At 44.4% G+C, this 17,546-nt stretch overlaps 1 protein-coding gene and 1 long non-coding RNA gene across 5 annotated transcripts in view; one reads left to right on the forward strand and one right to left on the reverse strand.

Annotated features, from left to right (window-relative positions):
* LOC144806656 (uncharacterized) overlaps window positions 1-17,546 on the forward strand; it is a 218,776-nt gene that overhangs the window by 169,321 nt on the left and 31,909 nt on the right. The gene's annotated exons all lie outside the window — the stretch shown is intronic.
* The window catches only part of LOC144806684 (uncharacterized), a 38,683-nt gene continuing 31,316 nt past the window's right edge, over window positions 10,180-17,546 (reverse strand). Inside the window, exons 3-4 of one of the 2 annotated variants that reach the window (XR_013605887.1) lie at window positions 10,659-10,827; window positions 10,180-10,563 (exon numbers count right to left, since the gene is read on the reverse strand). This is a non-coding gene — a long non-coding RNA (uncharacterized LOC144806684). Of the gene's footprint in view, window positions 10,828-17,546 lie in introns of both variants that reach the window. The other variant, XR_013605882.1, reaches the window with a different exon arrangement.

The following is a 17,546-nucleotide window of genomic DNA, read 5'->3' on the forward strand; positions in this document are numbered from 1 at the left end:
CTCTGCGGAGCAAGCAGAATTTCACAGAGCAGAGTTTTTTTCCTCGCTCGTTCTTGTTCCTCCACTCCAGGAGTCACAGTCCACACATTGAATATGCTTTGTTCCCCCTACTTCCAACCTTACATGTACCCCCAATCACCTGCCCAACTCTCTCCCTGCTGATGCCAATGTGATCCTCCGTCATCCCACAGACAATATTTTTGGCCCCTTTGAAAGTGCCCATACAATAAAAATGCTGCAGTTGTAAATACATATCAACTACCATTTGTTGTGTTTGAAACATTTTATTGACTAATAAAACCCAACATAAGCTGATTATTAAAGCAAAACAAAACATCAGTTGCCATACACATAAGAGACAAAAGTAGTACATAAAAATCAACATACTGTAACACAGCAAAGTTATGTAGAGCACAATTCTTAATTTCGGGCAATCTTTAAAGTTCAAAAATAGAAACGTTCATAAAGAACAGGAAAGGAAACAAAGAAGGTGGGATACAGTGATTTCATTAATGTAATGCTTCCTACAAATAGAAAAACAAATACTAATTATTTTCCTTAAGCAATAAAGTCCGTACATTAAAATTCTAAGAGAAAAATATTGAACAATGAACATTTCATGTGCAATTAGAATTCAATTTGAATATTTTAACCTTCTCAGCATTATTTGACTCATGATTACAACCTGAATGCTTTCTGGAAAGGAACCGCCTCATGGGGTTCAAAATCACATATTTTCCAACAATAGGATTAAAATGATAAACTTAAATTTCTATTCGATTTATTGATTTAGACCTTTTTGGAGATCAGCAATTTTAAATATATACAAAATCCACACGCTTTTGCAAAATTGTCACCTAAACTTGAATTCAATCCACTTTCTGATTAAACACTGCCCATTCCAGCAAGCATCACATGACCACTTGTTGTTATCTTGCTAATTAGTGATAATGTTTCGGATGATTTTGAGGGAGGAGATTATCCCGGTCTGGCTAAAACTGTTTAATGGGATCTTAGAAGGTAAATCTCCCCTGCTGGACTCTTGGAGTGATGCAGTTATTGCACTGATTTTAAAGCCATGGAAGAACCCAACTCAATGTCAGTCATACCACCCAATTTCTTTGCTAAATGTTGACTATAAAGTATTTGCTGGAATTCTGAATGCCCGGTTTAGCAAAGTTGTTGGGCAAATAATTCACACGGATCAAAAGGGTTTCTTGCAAGGCCGGCAGATGTCTGATTTAATACATACCTTAATTGGGTCGATTGACTTTGCTTCGTCGCAGGGTCTCCGTCTATCAATCATTACTGTTGATGCAGCCAGGGCCTTTGACCGGGGGAACTGAAACCTTTTGAATAGGGTTCTTAAGGTTTTTGGTTTTGCTGATAGTTTTAGGGAAGTGTTGAAAGAAATATATAAATCCCCTCGGGCCCAGATTCTGGTTAATGGCAATATTTTCCCGATAGTTAAGATAGGGTGTGGAACTAGGCAGGGCTGCCCGCTTTCCCCCATCTTATTTGATTTATATACAGAGCCGCTAGCTCAGAGCGTTAGGCTGAATCAGAAGATTGTCCCTTTTTAAATAAACGGGTTTGTACGAAAGTTAACACTGTATGCTGACAACCTGATCCTTCTATCATCCAATTTCAGCACTACACTTTCAGAGCCTGAAGCTGAAACCCAAACTTTTGGAAGCCTGTCAGGTTATGAGATAAACAATGAGAAACCCGAGGTTGTGGCCTGGAACATAACCGATCGGGAGGGGAATTTTGCTAAAGAACTTAGATACTTAGGTGTTATAATATCTCAGGCCCCCGCCCTAATCCCCAAGATTAATCTAGATAGAGTTTCAAAAGAGGTCAATGTCCTACTAAAATAATGGCAGAGCATCCCACTATCATTGTATGGGTGAGTTAATCTTACCAAGATGTGTGTCCTCCCAAAATACGCTTACCTTTTTAACAACATTCCTTTAGAATTTGGAAAATCTGATATCGTTAAAATCCAGTGCAAGATATCTTCCTTTATCTGGGCAAGTAAAGCAATCTGGGTATCCTGGAAGAAATTAAGGCGCAAACTCCAGCGAGGGGGGTGGCCCTACCAGACTTCCAGCTGTACTGTTGGGCTTATCAACTAAAGAACTGTAGAATGCTATTACTCTCTCCAGACAGGCTGCATGTTTAAAGCCATGTTAGTAGGGGAAGAGGATCTAGGTTTGATGAATAAGTTAGACTCTCGTAAATTCTTTAAAAAAGTCGTTAAAAGACTATGCGTTCGGCGGCTAGGTCGAGATCAGACTGCCGAAATTGTTTAGGACTATCCTATTATAGTGATTGGGCGTCAGTTTGGGATTCTCCAGGTACAGTGGAGTGTCTTTTGGACTCTCTTGCTTACCCACTAAAAGAGGCAGGAGTTGTATATTAGAGAGACATTGTACTGGGTGACAAGTGCCATTCCTGGGAATACTGGAACCATATTACTAACTGTACTTTGTCCAGGTTCAAGTTTTATCAGCTCTCTTCCTGCTGTAGGAAGCAAAGCTGGCCACTTCTAGAGGATAGCAGTATGGAAAGCATACTACAGGATCTAGCTCCTCGGAAAAAAGAAGTGGCACAATGGTATAACCATCTTTTGTCAGCTACAGACAGAAAGATGGATCAACCATACAGAATCTGGGAGAACTACTTGCCGAGCGAGGAGTTGGAAACTTTAAGGCAAGTATCTCTAGATACTCTTTACCCCCTGATTAAATCTGCTGCACTGAGATAAAACACTTGTTTACACTCCATAGAATCTATTGGTCTCCCCTTAAGTTATCCAAGATAAAGGGAGGTGGAGAAGCCAGCTGTATAAGATGCGGCCTTCAGAATGCAGATGATGTCCATGTATTCGCGTCCTGTTTCAAGATACAAGAAATTTGGAAAAATGTGGGTAAGACTATCTCTAGAGCCCTGGGTCGCATCGTGGAGGTAAGCCCAACTCTTATACTATTTGGTTTTACTCCTGCACTGGGGGGACCTTCAGACCCGATAGGGCCCCCACTAAAACTGGTGTTTTACTTAATTTTGCTGGCTAGGAGGGAGATTTGTAAAGCATGCGCCAGGCGACATCTCCTACTTGGAATGCTTGGTGGAGTTCTGTTAGAACCAATAGGATCAAGGCCGCATTAATCTCCTCTATCCACAATGGATCTGATCTCTTCAGTTACTGACAATAAGGTTGACTCTGTACAGTAGTAGGGTCTAAACCCATGTTGAGCAGGATCCAGACTATCCGTATTTTCAAAGAAGGTGGTGATCTCCTGATTCATGGCCTTTTCAAACATTTTAGCAGGAAGTGGAAGGACCAATCTGGATCTGTAGTTCTTTACATCTGAGTGAACGAGGGAAAGAGTCTTTAGAAGTGGCAAAATCAATGCCTTTTTCCAAGCAACTGGAAAAAAGACAGACTGGAGCACCATTTTAATAACAAAGTGAGATGAGCAGAAATGGTAGCTGAAACTGAATGGAGGGCAAGAATCTGCAGGGCTCCAAATTTCATAGTGTTGATAAGATTAGAGACTTTCTCTTCAGGAAGTGGAGTGAATGTACTCATTACCAGGAAATGGTAAGTTAGTTTATTCACCGTACGATTACTCCACTGTATCTGTCCCTAAAGATTATCTGGTGTTATATTAAAATTCAGGAATATTTTATTTACTTTGGAAAAAAGAATTAGGTTACTTCATCACAGCTTTTCGGCTGGGAGTTGCTACATTTTTATAACCAAAGGATGAAAGTGATTTAACTGTGTTGAACAGCAGGCTGTAACTCTTCCTCCAACATTGCTGTTGGTGCCTACATTTTCTTTGGCATTTCTTGAGATCATAGGAGTACCATGGCGCGGAAGGCGCAGACAGATGGTTAGTCTTCAATCTAAAAGGCCCTACTTGACAAACTGTCTGGTAACAATGTGCGAGATGATTAGCCTTAAGTGGCTCAAGATTTTCTCTAATCAGAAGTGGCTCTCACTTCAGAAAAGGTTGAAGACCCCTGTTGTAAACACTAAATATCCCCAAAATTAAATAATTGATGAATGCAAAACAGCAGGCAGGCCTTTTATTGGCCCATTGGCGAGCGCTGGCTCAATGCAAGGATGAGGTAGCATTCACTGGCATTTTTATGAAAAGTGCAGGCTTGTTACAAAACTGGTGATTTATTTTTGCACATCGCTATATCCAGGAGGGTCTGAATGTCAACGCTCCCAAATATAATCATGCCGTGTGGGAAACAGTGGCCTAAACTCTGCCGGAAAACACAAGTTATTCAGGATAGGTGTGTTGCAGCAAAGTTTGTACTATGTTGTGACTTGGACACAGCCAATTGCTTTGGTCAGGCGATTGACATGAGTGTGGAACTTCGGTGCATTGCCTGGATTAGGTCTATATGCTTCTCTAAAGATACCCAAGCATCGTTAATGGACAAGCTATTCGATGGCTCTCATCTTTTACGCAAGAAAGCGGACTAGGCCCCAGAATGATTCCTTGGGTCTGTCTGCCTCCGCCACGCAATTTCAACACAAATCTCGTCCCCTTTTGGCTACAGTAGGGTTTTTCAACATTGCCAGCACCAGACCCTGCTGCAAACCCAGCAGGTCTCCCAGTTCTTTCATGGCCATGGCACACAAAGGCAACGTCCAGGACATCATGCCACTGAGCGACCTGCCTCTACAACTGGTGCAGCTGCAAAACCTCTTTGTGTCCTGCCAGTCACTGACTCACCCTATTGTAGGCAGCATCCAACATTTTCTCCAGTGAATTAGATTGTTTTAGTGGCAGACTCCCCTCCCTATTCCATCCAGACTTAACAGTGGCAATGGATGTATTACTTCTGGGATGGGAAGGCCATATGGGAGACAGAGACTAGGGAACCCTCGTCACCGGCAGAGACCCAACTCCACATCAAGCTGTTGCGAGCATTTCACTTGGCGGTGAAGGTCTTCCGGCCCACCATCACAGGAGGCCTGGTGCAGCTTCTCACAGACAAAGCAGTCAATGACGATGGTCTCATCAGGAAGAGTCACACTTGAGCGTGTTTGGCAGCGAGCCGAGGATTCACTGGCTCCCAGGTACGCTGCCCCGGGATACAGAAGAATCCTTACTGGGTTGTATTAAATATAGTGTGAGAAGCGTATGGGAGAGACGGTGATCTACCATCCTGATGAGCCCACGGTAATTAACTGGAATGGTTGAAACATTGACTAAACAGGGACTATTTCATATAAATGATGTCTTCTAAGAATCGCCTTTGCTTAACTTGTATTGTACAAAAGCAATTTACAGCCCTGTTTCTGTGAACAAAATGTGGATCGGACTGTTTTATCATCATATCACTTTCATCTTGAGCACTGCGCAGTCATCACTCAACGATTTATATATACCCTTGCTGCTGAGAATACAATTAGAATTTTTGGAAATGAAAAGTCCTCATCTGAATTCTAATCATGATAAAAATGGTGAATTAATTTTTAACCAGGCCTGCATATGTGATACAGACCAGTGAGATAATGAACTCATAGACCTCTTAGTTGTTCACTGTGCGCATGGGAAGTACTTCTATGCGTCTACGCTTGTTACTTCTGGAGCAGAATGATGTCGACACTGAGCTGCATGATGTCTCCTACTGCGTGCAGCAGGAGTGCTTTAAAGTTTGAGGATCCAGCCTGGCGTGTGGGGAATATTCACACGGTAAGGAATCTTCAGGTAAAGGAGTACCCACCAGAAAGAGCGTTATCGAAGGCAAGTAACTGGTTGGTTATGTTTTCCTGCTGTCGTATATTATCTCATTCTGGGTGGTGAACTCTGCTCGCGGAGCTTTCCGTACTCCGCGGAGCTCGCATAGTTCCTAAAAACTCCGCTCCATGGAGCGTAGCGAGGTTTTTTTCGACGCTTGCGCTCTTCAACGTCATGTGCCAGAGCGGGGAAAATCCACCTCCTAATGAGATTTTTCCTTGCTCGCGCTCGCCATGGTCTAGTTGGCGAGCAAAATCAACCTCCTGGGGCGATTTGTCATAGCGGGTCGTCGGATTTCTCAATGCTTCGCATTGACAAAGCTGCCGCTCGAGTAGAGGCAGCTGCACACTCTTGCGCTGCACATGGTGCCATTCGCAATTATTTTTAGTGGGCAGGACAAACACCAGGAGATCAAAATCACCACAAACAGCATGACCCTTACGTACTCCGCTGCTCGCGGAACTCCGCGTAGACCGCCAGACTTTTTTTGTCACTGTGCGGAGTTCCTCATTGAGGAACTCTGCATAGGCTTAATCTTATCATGAAAATATAGATATCAGTCATATGTTAAGAATCAATGGTAAGTAGAAACCTTTTGGGTGGAGTAAAATTTAAGGCATTATTATTGTGATTTTGTTGGCAATTATTGAGCGGTTGAGTTTTTTTTACACTTTGCCGAGTTCTTAATTGAGGAACACTGCCTGGGCCTAATCTTACCATGAACATCTAGATTTCAGTCATATGTAAAGAAACAAGTGTGAGTAGAAACCTTTTGGGTGGAGAAAATTTAAGACATTAATATTGTGAATTTTTTGTTAATTAGTTGATGTTTGCAAGCACTAACACTTCTCTGTGTAAAGTAAAGACCTTGAGAGTTTTGTAACTTTCAGATACTCAAATTGAGGATTCTGTTGCAATTAAAAATATTTCCAGGCCTGAAATTTCTTTGGAGGTTGCATGCGGACAGCCTAAGTTATCCTGCAAGAGTTTCTTGATGAATCCTATTGCAACTACAATATGTGCTCTCTCATGTAAAGTCAGGTTGTTAGAAGCTTTTCTGCAACTCAAGATACGCCTTACTTTTCACCTCATGTGGATGCATTTCTCATGTTTAGTGAGATCTCATTTCTGAGTAAAATGTTGCTGGCTTTCCCCTTCTTTATAAGGCTTTAGTCCAGGGTGAATTCCCTCATGTGAAATGACATTGTATTCGTGACTAAACCTTATCTGACATTCAGAACACACATAAGGCTTTTTTCCCCCGTGTGAGTTCGCTCATGTCAAGTGACAAGTAATTTGTAACCAAAACTTTGCTTGCATTTCGAGCACTCATAAGGTTTTTCCCCAGAGTGGGATCTCTCATGACGTGTAACACTGTCTTTCAGATTCAAGCTTTTATGGCATAAGGATTTTCTCCAGTGTGGAGTTTCTCATGGTGAGATAGCGTTTTTCTCTGCAGCTTTTCTGGCATTCAGAGCACTCATAAGGTTTTCATCAGTATGGAGTCGCTTATGGTTAGTGAGGCTGTGCCTATCAAATAGGAATTTCGGGCATTCACAGTGTTGGTAATGTTTTTCCCCTGTGTGCGTCTGCTCATGTAGAGTGAGGTTGAGTTTAAAATTGTTCCTTTTCTGGCATTCAGAGAACTGAATTATTTTTATGGCGCTTGTAACCATCTCTACCTCTGAATCTTTTCTGACATTTAGAGCACTGTTAATTTATTTTTTCTCCAGTGTGGATTCCCACATGTTCAGTGAGATGCGATTTTTGGCTGAAACATTTTTGGCATTCAGAGCACTGATAAGGTTTTTCCCCAGTGTGGGTTCTTAAATGCTGAGTGAGGCTGCTTTTTTGAGTGAAACATATCTGGCATTCAGAGCACGTATAAGGTTTTTCCCCAGTGTGGATTCTTATATGGTAAGTGAGACTGTGTTTGAAACTGAAACATTTTTGGCATTCAGAGCACTGATAAGGTTTTTCCCCAGTGTGGGTTCTTATATGATGAGTGAGACTGTTTTTTCCAATGAAACATTTGTGGCATTCAGAGCACTCATAAGGTTTTTCCCCAGTGTGGGTTCTTATATGATGAATGAGACTGTTTTTTGTACTGAAACATTTGTGGCATTCAGAGCACTGATAAGGTTTTTCCCCAGTGTGGATTCTTATATGGTAAGTGAGACCGCGTTTTTTACTGAAACATTTTTGGCATTCAGAGCACTGATAAGGTATTTCCCCAGTGTGGGTCCTTGCATGTTTAGTGAGTCTTATTTTGTCAATGAAACATATCTGGCATTCAGAGCACGTATAAGGTTTTTCCCCAGTGTGGATTCTTATATGGTAAGTGAGACTGTGTTTGAAACTGAAACATTTTTGGCATTCAGAGCACTGATAAGGTTTTTCCCCAGTGTGGGTTCTTATATGATGAGTGAGACTGTTTTTTCCAATGAAAGATTTGTGGCATTCAGAGCACTGATAAGGTTTTTCCCCAGTGTGGGTTTTTATATGCAGCGTGAGACTCCTTTTTTCACTGAAACATTTCTGGCATTCAGAGCACTGATAAGGTTTTTCCCCAGTGTGGGTTATTGTATGTCGAGAAAGACTTCTTTTGTCACTGAAACATTTCTGGCATTCAGAGCACCGATAAGGGTTTTCCCCAGTGTGGGTTTTTATATGCTTAGTGAGACTGCTTTTTTCACGGAAACATTTCTGGCATTCAGAGCACTGATAAGGTTTTTCCCCAGTGTGGGTTTTTATGTGCTTAGTGAGACTGCTTTTTTCACGGAAACATTTCTGGCATTCAGTGCACTGATAAGGTTTTTCCCCAGTGTGGGTGCTTGTATGCCGAGTGAGATAGATTTTTTCACGGAAACATTTGTGGCATTCAGTGCACTGATAAGGTTTTTCCCCAGTGTGGGTTACTGCATGTCGAGAAAGACTTTGTTTGTCTCTGAAACATTTCTGGCATTCAGAGCACTGATAAGGTTTTTCACCAGTGTGGGTTATTGCATGTCGAGAAAGACTTTCTTTGTTACCAAACCTTTCCTGGCATTCAGAGCACTGGTAAGGTTTTTCCCCAGTGTGGATTCTTGTATGTACAGTGAGTTTGCCTTTGCAACTGAAACATTTCTGGCATTCAGAGCACTGAAAAGGTTTATCCCCAGTGTGGGTTCTTCTATGCTGAGTGAGACTGAATTTTAGACTGAAACATTTCTGGCATTCAGAGCACTGGTAAGGTTTATCCCCAGTGTGGGTTCTTATATGCCGAGTGAGATGGGTTTTGTAAATGAAAGATTTCTGGCATTCAGAGCACTGGTAAGGTTTTTCGCCAGAGTGGGTTATTACATGTCGAGAAAGACTTTGTTTGTTACAAAATCTTTCCTGGCATTCAGAGCACTGATAAGGGTTTTCCCCAGAGTGTATTCTCATATGTTCAGTGAAATAAGATTTACGGTTGAAACTTTTTTGGCATTCAGCGCACTGGTAAAGTTTTTCCACAGAGTGGGTTAATTCATGTCGATATAGACTCAGTTTGATACTAAACCTTTTCTGGCACTCAGAGCACTGATAAGGTTTTTCCCCAGTGTGGATTCTCATATGCTCAGTGAGATAAGATTTACGCCTAAAACTTTTTTTGCATACTTTGCACGGAGAGTGGTTTACCCCAGTGTGGATTCTCATATGCTCAGTGAGATAAGATTTACGCCTAAAACTTTTTTTGCATACTTTGCACTGAAAGTGGTTTTCCCCAGTGTGCATTCTGTCAAATTCTGTGAGATAAGATTTATGGCTGTATCTTTTTTGGCACAAGTAACTTTTTTCCCCACCTTCGGTTATTTTGCCTCGATTGAGGCAGGTTTGAACCCTGACTTTGCTCTCACAGTCCGTGTTTTATAAGGTGTTTTCCTAGAGTTAATATCTCTACATTTAGTTTTCTCTTGCTTATATGCCACGGTAAGAGTGAACCTGATTTTAGAGTCGGGCTTGTTTAGATAATGCTCAGCATTTATCTCTAAAATAAATTGTGTGTATTCTTCCTAACACTTGAATTGAGAAAAATATGTCTGGAAGCAGCCCTGTAACACCTGTTGAAATTGTTCTAGCAGATAATAGTCTTTAGGTAATAGCCTCTCCGGCAGCGACTTATTTTGTGACTGAAGTTTTTCTCAAATCTATTTGTATAGGTTCTTAGCAATGCAGTAATAAGGTGTTAGTCTGATATTTAATCATTAAACTGATAAGTACCTTTTTCCCCTGACGAATGGCAGTAACTGAGGGCGTTAGAACGGCACAGTACTATTGTGGATCATTAGTCGCAGAACATCAGTTCCTTTTACCCTTTCTATGTTTGGTGTAAAGTTAAGATTTGTAGTTCTGAAGACATAGATTTATTTACATTACATATAGCGCAACTGTGCTCATTTAATCCATTTTTATATTGAACAGTTTTACATATCACTCATTCACAGCAGATACTGTTGAGGCGATTTACATAGAATTACAGAACAGTACACAATAAAAAACAAACAATCTGAGATGGTTATGGACACAATAAAGTGGTGAATTTTTAAGGTTTTCATAAGAGTGAGCAGAGTGGGTCGTGGTTTTCTACCCAGAGTCAGATAGTCTCAAACTTGTGTAACTGGTTAAAAATGGTTGTTGAACAAAGGTGATTTTCCAATCTTTTGGTTGTTAACGTGTCAGCTTCGGAGTCTTCTCTCAGCGTCTTTTCTTTGATGGTCTGCAGAAGAAACCTTTTGTTATAACTTTCTTTTATGCAGTGTGTGCTTCCTCTCTGGAATTACATGATGTTTTAGATGAAGGTTATTCTGTGCACAGATTTGGCATTGCTCTGGGTTAATGAAATGCTAAATTAGAGACTTCACTTACAGTATAGTACTTTCCTCAGCTCCCACTTCCTCGCCACACTTAGATTTTGGAAATTGTTTAAACGTAGAATGCTGGATGTCCTTCAGTTTTTCAAAATAATCCTTCTTATGGCACTGACTTCAGTTGCCTGGTGCTAAATCTTGCTTTCTTCGTCAGTAATTTCAATCACCTATAGTATTAAAATTAAATACTTAATACATGAAAATTTCCCGAAATATAATTTTCAAGCCAAATCAATGCAGAGTTGCAGAATTTTGAAAATGTTGAGGTGTTTTTATACAGAGCAGAGTGTAGAATTGTAGCCTGAGAGAACTTGGATGTAGGAGTGAGGATTTATAGAATTTTCAACATTTTATTAAGCTCACAGAGGATACATGCACCCTATGGACTTGTAACATAGAATCCCAAAGGCAGAAATTAAAGTCATATGCACTGGCACCAAACAGATATTTAAACAAGCATTTACAATGCAACGCAACTGCAACTGGATGCTCACCAGTGTCATTTATGACGCCCTAGCTCCTACACCCAACATTACAGCCTCTAAAATGGAGCGCAACGGCAAGCACACCTTTAGAATTAACTACCCTTCCACCCTCACCAAAAAAGCCACTAAACGTTTTAAACATAACTTCATGAGGTCGCACCCTGAAACACCCTTTGCCGACACCTACTTCTCACCAGGCAATGGAGCCCCGAATACCGATATCATCTTCCACACCTCACGCAGAGCCCAATGGAGAAAAGCGTTCCTTACCCTACTCACCGTCTCCTCCACCAGGAAAACAACTCATGGCCTAACTCTCTCTATCACACCTTCCCACCTCTTCCCTGGCAGGACTACCATTACTATCTATAACAACGGGATTGTCCTAATTCAATCCACGGACAAGAACCTGGAACTACTAGACAACCTGTTCCCCAAGTTCAAAGAGCACCTCTCCAATCTGCGGACCCCCACCCAGATCTCCACCAGCAATATCACCCCTGACGTCGCAGCCCCCACCTACAACACCTCTACCCCCAGCACCCCAGTAAATGGCCCACCTGCTGTTAACACCCCACACTCCCCAAGGACAGACACCCCCAGCACCCCAGTAAATGGCCCACGTGCTGTCAACGCCCCACATTCCCCAAGGACAGACACAAATGTCGCCACCTCTTATACTAACCGCCCCTCTAACATGATCCCTTTTACCCCCACTCACATCCCCCCATCCCTCTCCTCCCTGACATAACAACCCCCACCCGCAACACGCCACCTGAACACACCACCGCTCGGAGTTTATCCACCCCCCCTCCCATCCCCCCCACGACAGACGCCTCTCCCTCCCCAGCTCCCTCCCCACTCTCACCCACGACACTCTCACACCTGACAGAACAACTCTCACCCACAACACGCCACCATATGATAACATCACCACTCTGAGCCTATCCACCCCCCCCTCCCATACCCCCCATGGCGGACACCTTTCCCCCCCCAGCTCCCTCCCCACTCCCACCCACGACACTCACACCCTCCCAACAACACACACAGAACATACCACCTCCCCTACCTTAGCATCCCCCTCTCTCCCACCTCCTATTCTCAGCCCTCACTACCCTCCGGTCTCCCCCACTGTCTTCAGCCTTCACTCACTCTTCCACTCACCGGCACCGTCGCCCACTGACGGCACTACCTATGCCTCCCACCCACCGCCTTCACCGCCTACTTCACCCACACCCCCGCCCACAAACACGCCCACTCTTTGAATGCCATCCCACCCATTTGCACCGCAGAACATTCCAACAACGCTAGTATAGCCCCCCCTTCGATTCCCTACCCGCTTTCCAGCGCACTACACAACCATTCACCAAGGGCTCTCACCACCTACGCCATCCCCAATGCACCCCCTGACCTGACTTTACTCACCCTCCAACAAGTCAAAGAGGATATTCTACAAATCAAAAAAGATGTCCACGCAATCAAAGACCTTCTCACATCACAGCCCAGTCTACCTCCCATCATCCCTCTACCCTACAAAGGACGCACCCGCCCTACATACCCTCGCCTCCAACGACATCCGCGCTGGCCGACTATCCCCGTTCGCAACAACTCCCACCGCCCCGCCGTGTCCTCAACACATTGTCGGACCGCGACCTATGCTCTCTCCTAAGCTCTTATGGCCCAGGTCCGGTAAAACACATATCCAACACACACATCCCCATACCCACAATTCTTACAAACCCTCTGAGGCTCCCAACACTCAACAACAGAGGCTCCGTCCCTAACAACCTCAGAAAAGTTCCCCTCACTCTAGAAAGCTCGACTACCCTTCTCTCTCCCAAACTCAAATGCATCCTACTCAACTGCAGATCGGCCCAGAGACACTCCTCCGACATCGCTGATCTCGTCTCAGCTAGGGATCTGGACCTAGCCATTCTAACAGAAACTTGGCTCACTGAAGCCTCTACCCCGATTATGGACATACTAGTCCCCCCCAACTATCACATCATTAGGCTAGACAGGTCTTCAGACAAGACGGGCGGGGGAATTGCATGCATTTTTAGAAGCAACCTCTCCGTTACTAAAGTCACCTCCCCCTCCCTCTCCTCCTGTGAACTCCTCTGCCTCGACATCACCAGCGAGGGCAAACAAGTGTGTGCTTTACATCTCATCTATCACCCGCCTGGTGACAATCTCATATTCACCCAACAACTCATGGACATGATCACTTCCAATGCCGGTCGGCAGACCACCCAAGTCTACCTGGGTGACTTCAATCTCCACTGGAACGATCAGAAAGACACAGTGGTGAATAGTCTCAAATCTTTCCTTAATGCGCTTGACCTCACCCAAATATGCGATAGACCAACACACGACAAAGGCTCGATACTTGATCTCATCATTGCCAAAGAGAATTCTACACAACTGGAGTCGATTCTACCCTGCGACTGGTCAGATCACCACATTATCACCTTCTTTATCAATGAAAAAGTTAAACCTAACCCGGCTCAACCAATCAAATCCAAAACTTGGAAAAGGGACATGAAGAATCTCAACCCTTCTACTCTGCCTCCCCACATCGGCAATCTCCTCCGTCCCCCTTCAGGTGCCTCGGATGTTCAATCACTGACTGACCACTACCTTGAATCTATGAATACATTAGTCAATGAAGTCGCCCCACTGCAACTGAAGAGAGTCTCCACCAAAACCTCTAACCCCTGGTATGACGACAGACTCAATGACGACAGGCGTTCGATGCGAATGGCAGAGCGCACCTGGAGAGCGGACCCTTCAGCGCTGCACCTCAAAAGGCTTAAAAACAAGAGAAATGCCTACTTCAGGAAAATAAAGCGCACAAAGTTGGACTTCTTCAGCCGCCAGTTGGACCAAGCAAAAAACAGGCCAAGAAAACTGTTCGAACTAATCAAGACCCAAACAAAGGCACAACCCTTACAATCAAATAGCACAACCAGCGACACCCCACACTGTGAAGACTTCTCTGCTTTCTTTAAGCTAAAGACGGACAACATAAGAAATGACCTCATCATGGATGTAAGCTGATTCCCCAACCACACCAGAATGGCTAACACTCAACCTAAAAACATGGCATCTTGGCTGTACTTCGATACCTACTCGGAAGAAACAATACACAAGCTGCTCTGCACCTTGAAGCCCTCTAATCACCTCACAGACCCTCTACCTGCTAATGCTGTAAAAGACTTCATCCCCTTGCTCCTCCCTCTCTGGACCAAAATCATCAACTGCTCCCTGCAACAAGGCCTCATTCCAGACTCCCTCAAGGTGGGGCAAGTCACGCCTATACTCAAGAAACCTACAGCTGATCCGTCTGACCTAAACAATTACCGGCCCATCACCCATATCCCCACCCTGGCCAAACTGCTGGAGAAATGTGTCCAACTCCAACTAACAAGACACATTGACCAATTTGACCTCCTCAACTCTCATCAATCAGGCTTCCGAGCGAAACATAGCACGGAAACAGCTATGACACACATAATTGATGACGCCCTCCAAATTCTTGATCACAATGAGTCCTGCCTCCTCATCCTTCTTGACCTCTCGTCAGCATTTGACACGGTCAAACATGAGAACTTGCTGGAGCTGCTAAGCACTAGAATGGGTATATCGGGAACGGTTCTCAAATGGTTTTCGTCCTTCCTTCACAACCGGTCTCAGAAGTTCAAGATCGACAATGTGCTATCTTCACCTGTGCCTGCAGATCTAGGTGTTCCACAAGGATCCTCCCTCTCCCCCACATTGTTCAACCTCGTCATGGAACCGCTCGCCACCTTGCTCCAAGCTTCTAATGTCCAATTCCATATGTACGCCGACGACACACAACTGTACCTAAAGCTTCAATCCCCGGAAGATATCAAACATCTGAATTCCACGCTTATTAACACTCAATCCTGGCTAGCCGATAATCACCTCAAACTAAATGCTCTGAAAACTGAGTTCCTTCTCATCTCACCCCCGGCGAAAATTTCCACCACCCAAACATGGCTCAACAACCTAACAGCACTCAATGTCCAACCCACCATCGTGGACTCAGCGAAATCCCTAGGCATCACACTGGACGCCAAGCTCAACATGCAGCAGCACGTCAGCAAAGCCACAAAAGCAGCTAATTTCCAAATCAACACACTGAGGAAAATTAAACCCTTCCTCCCTGCTGAAGACTTCCAAACTGCTGTACAAGCGTTAGTCATCCCTCGAATAGACTACGGAATTGTGGCCCTCAGCGGACTCCCGCTATCCACAACAGCACCCTTAAGAGCCTCCCTGAACGCTGCCGCAAGACTCATTACTGGCTCAAGAAAACATTCGCATATTTCCCCAGACTTAAAGTCCCTAAAATGGCTGCCTTTTGAAGCCAGAATACAACTAAAAATCGCAGTTATGACACACGCGGCCGTGCACCCAACTACCTCGCTCAAAAGTTGTCTATATCAGGAGGTTCGAGATCCAATAGAAGCTCAAAAAATCTACTCCTGAAACCCCGTAGATTCCGGAAAGAGAAAACTTACAAGCGCTCCTTCTCAGGAATGGCACCCAGGATCTGGAATGCGCTCCCTCCTGAAACAAGGCGTATCTCCTCCACTGCACTCTTCAAGAAAGAGGTGAAAACCATCCTTCTGGCCAAGATCTCCTGAACCTTATAGGTGCTGGATCAGAGACTCTGCATTGCCTTGTGTCAACGCTCACCTTGTCCTCTGGCACTATACCTCTACTTGATGGAGACACTACTACGCTACTTTCTTACTACCGACCAATATATGATACATGTTGGGTCACTGATTCACCCTCCCGATGCCCCCACTCAGTGCTCTCTCTGTACTAAGACACTGGTATAAGCCTTCCACACACCCAAGGTGCACCTGAACACCTCTGTAGTGGGATCAATGACTTGTGCCGTCTTATATTACTTGTTTACCTGACTGTATATTGATATGTTTTATGTATGTTATTTTTTATCCTTTCTTGTTAGTGACTACTACATTGCTCCCATTACCTCTGTTCATTCCTACTGCCCCTACCCTGTCATCATTGTGAAGCGCTCTGATATCTGTAAGGATCTTGTTCGCGCTATATAAAACTTTGAATAAATAAATAAATAACGGTTTCACCTTTGCAAAAGTTAGAGCTATTGGCATTGTAAATGACAACATTTTTATTTATGTGTTGGTTTTGAAAACATAAATAAATGGCATTGTCATTTACAATGCCAATAGCTTAATCTCTCGCAAATGCCACACACACACACCCACAGAGAGCCACACCCACAGAGAACCCCCCTCAGAGCCCCCCCACACACACACCCACACAGAGCCACCCACACCCAGCCCCCCCCACACCTACACAGAGCCGCCCCACACAGAGCCCCCCACACACCCACACAGAGCCCCCCACACACTGCGAGCCCCCCCACACACCCACAGAGAGCCCCCCCATACACTGGGAGCCCCCCCACACACTGCGAGCCCCACAACCTGCGAGGCCCCCCCAACACACACTGCGAGCCCCCCACACACACTGCGAGCCCCACACATTGCGAGCCCCACACACTGCTGCTGTTTACAAGGAGGTGCCGCATGTAAAGGTCAAGTTGGACACAAGCGGAAACAGTTGGAAACAGAAGAATGGTGAGATGGTTGGAAGTTGGTTCTGCTTGGGTATGGAAGGTGACACTAAAGTTACTCCTTTCCTTGTGCTCAAGATGCCTTGCACTGTCTTATGAGCTAAGATGGACCTTGAACACGAAGCAAGAAGTGTAAAAGCACCTGCACTTAGCAACAAGGCCAGTGATATGAGACTACAGGATCACGTGATACACATAGATCTGGCAATACAGAGAAGGTTGTGAGCGATAGGATGAAACCAGAAAATGAATGCTGTCAAATAAGAAAGCGCATCTGGTAATCCGCGACAGGCAACATGTAAGTTTATCAGAAATTGAGGTTTCTTTTTTTTTACTTGTCTCTACTGCTATGATTCTCGGTAAAATGTAAGAGTTGTTTTTCTACCGCTCTGAGCTCTGTTGGGCCGCCGATCCCCAGTTCACCGCAGGCGTCAGCTCACTGCCGCACATCGCCTGTAGAAAGTGATTTACAAGCTGCTTGTGCCAATTAGCGTCTGCGTCTTACAACGGGGGGCTCACCAGGGCACCTCTGAAGTACAAATCGGCTGGGAGGCGGCTTAAAGGTATCCTCCAGGTGTCAGGGCCTTCTGGACAGGCAGTGTTGTCCTGCAGCTAAATCCACATGGGAGGGTCCTGTCCACCCCGAGAGCCCGGCCTGTCAATACAGCTGCTGAGCCCAATCACAACACGGCTTAGGCGGGATTTGTTTATTACTGGCGAGGTTAAGTAATTGTCACAGGAT

The sequence above is a fragment of the Lissotriton helveticus genome, chromosome 1_2, assembly GCF_964261635.1.
Source record: "Lissotriton helveticus chromosome 1_2, aLisHel1.1, whole genome shotgun sequence".
Classification (NCBI taxonomy): domain Eukaryota; kingdom Metazoa; phylum Chordata; class Amphibia; order Caudata; family Salamandridae; genus Lissotriton; species Lissotriton helveticus.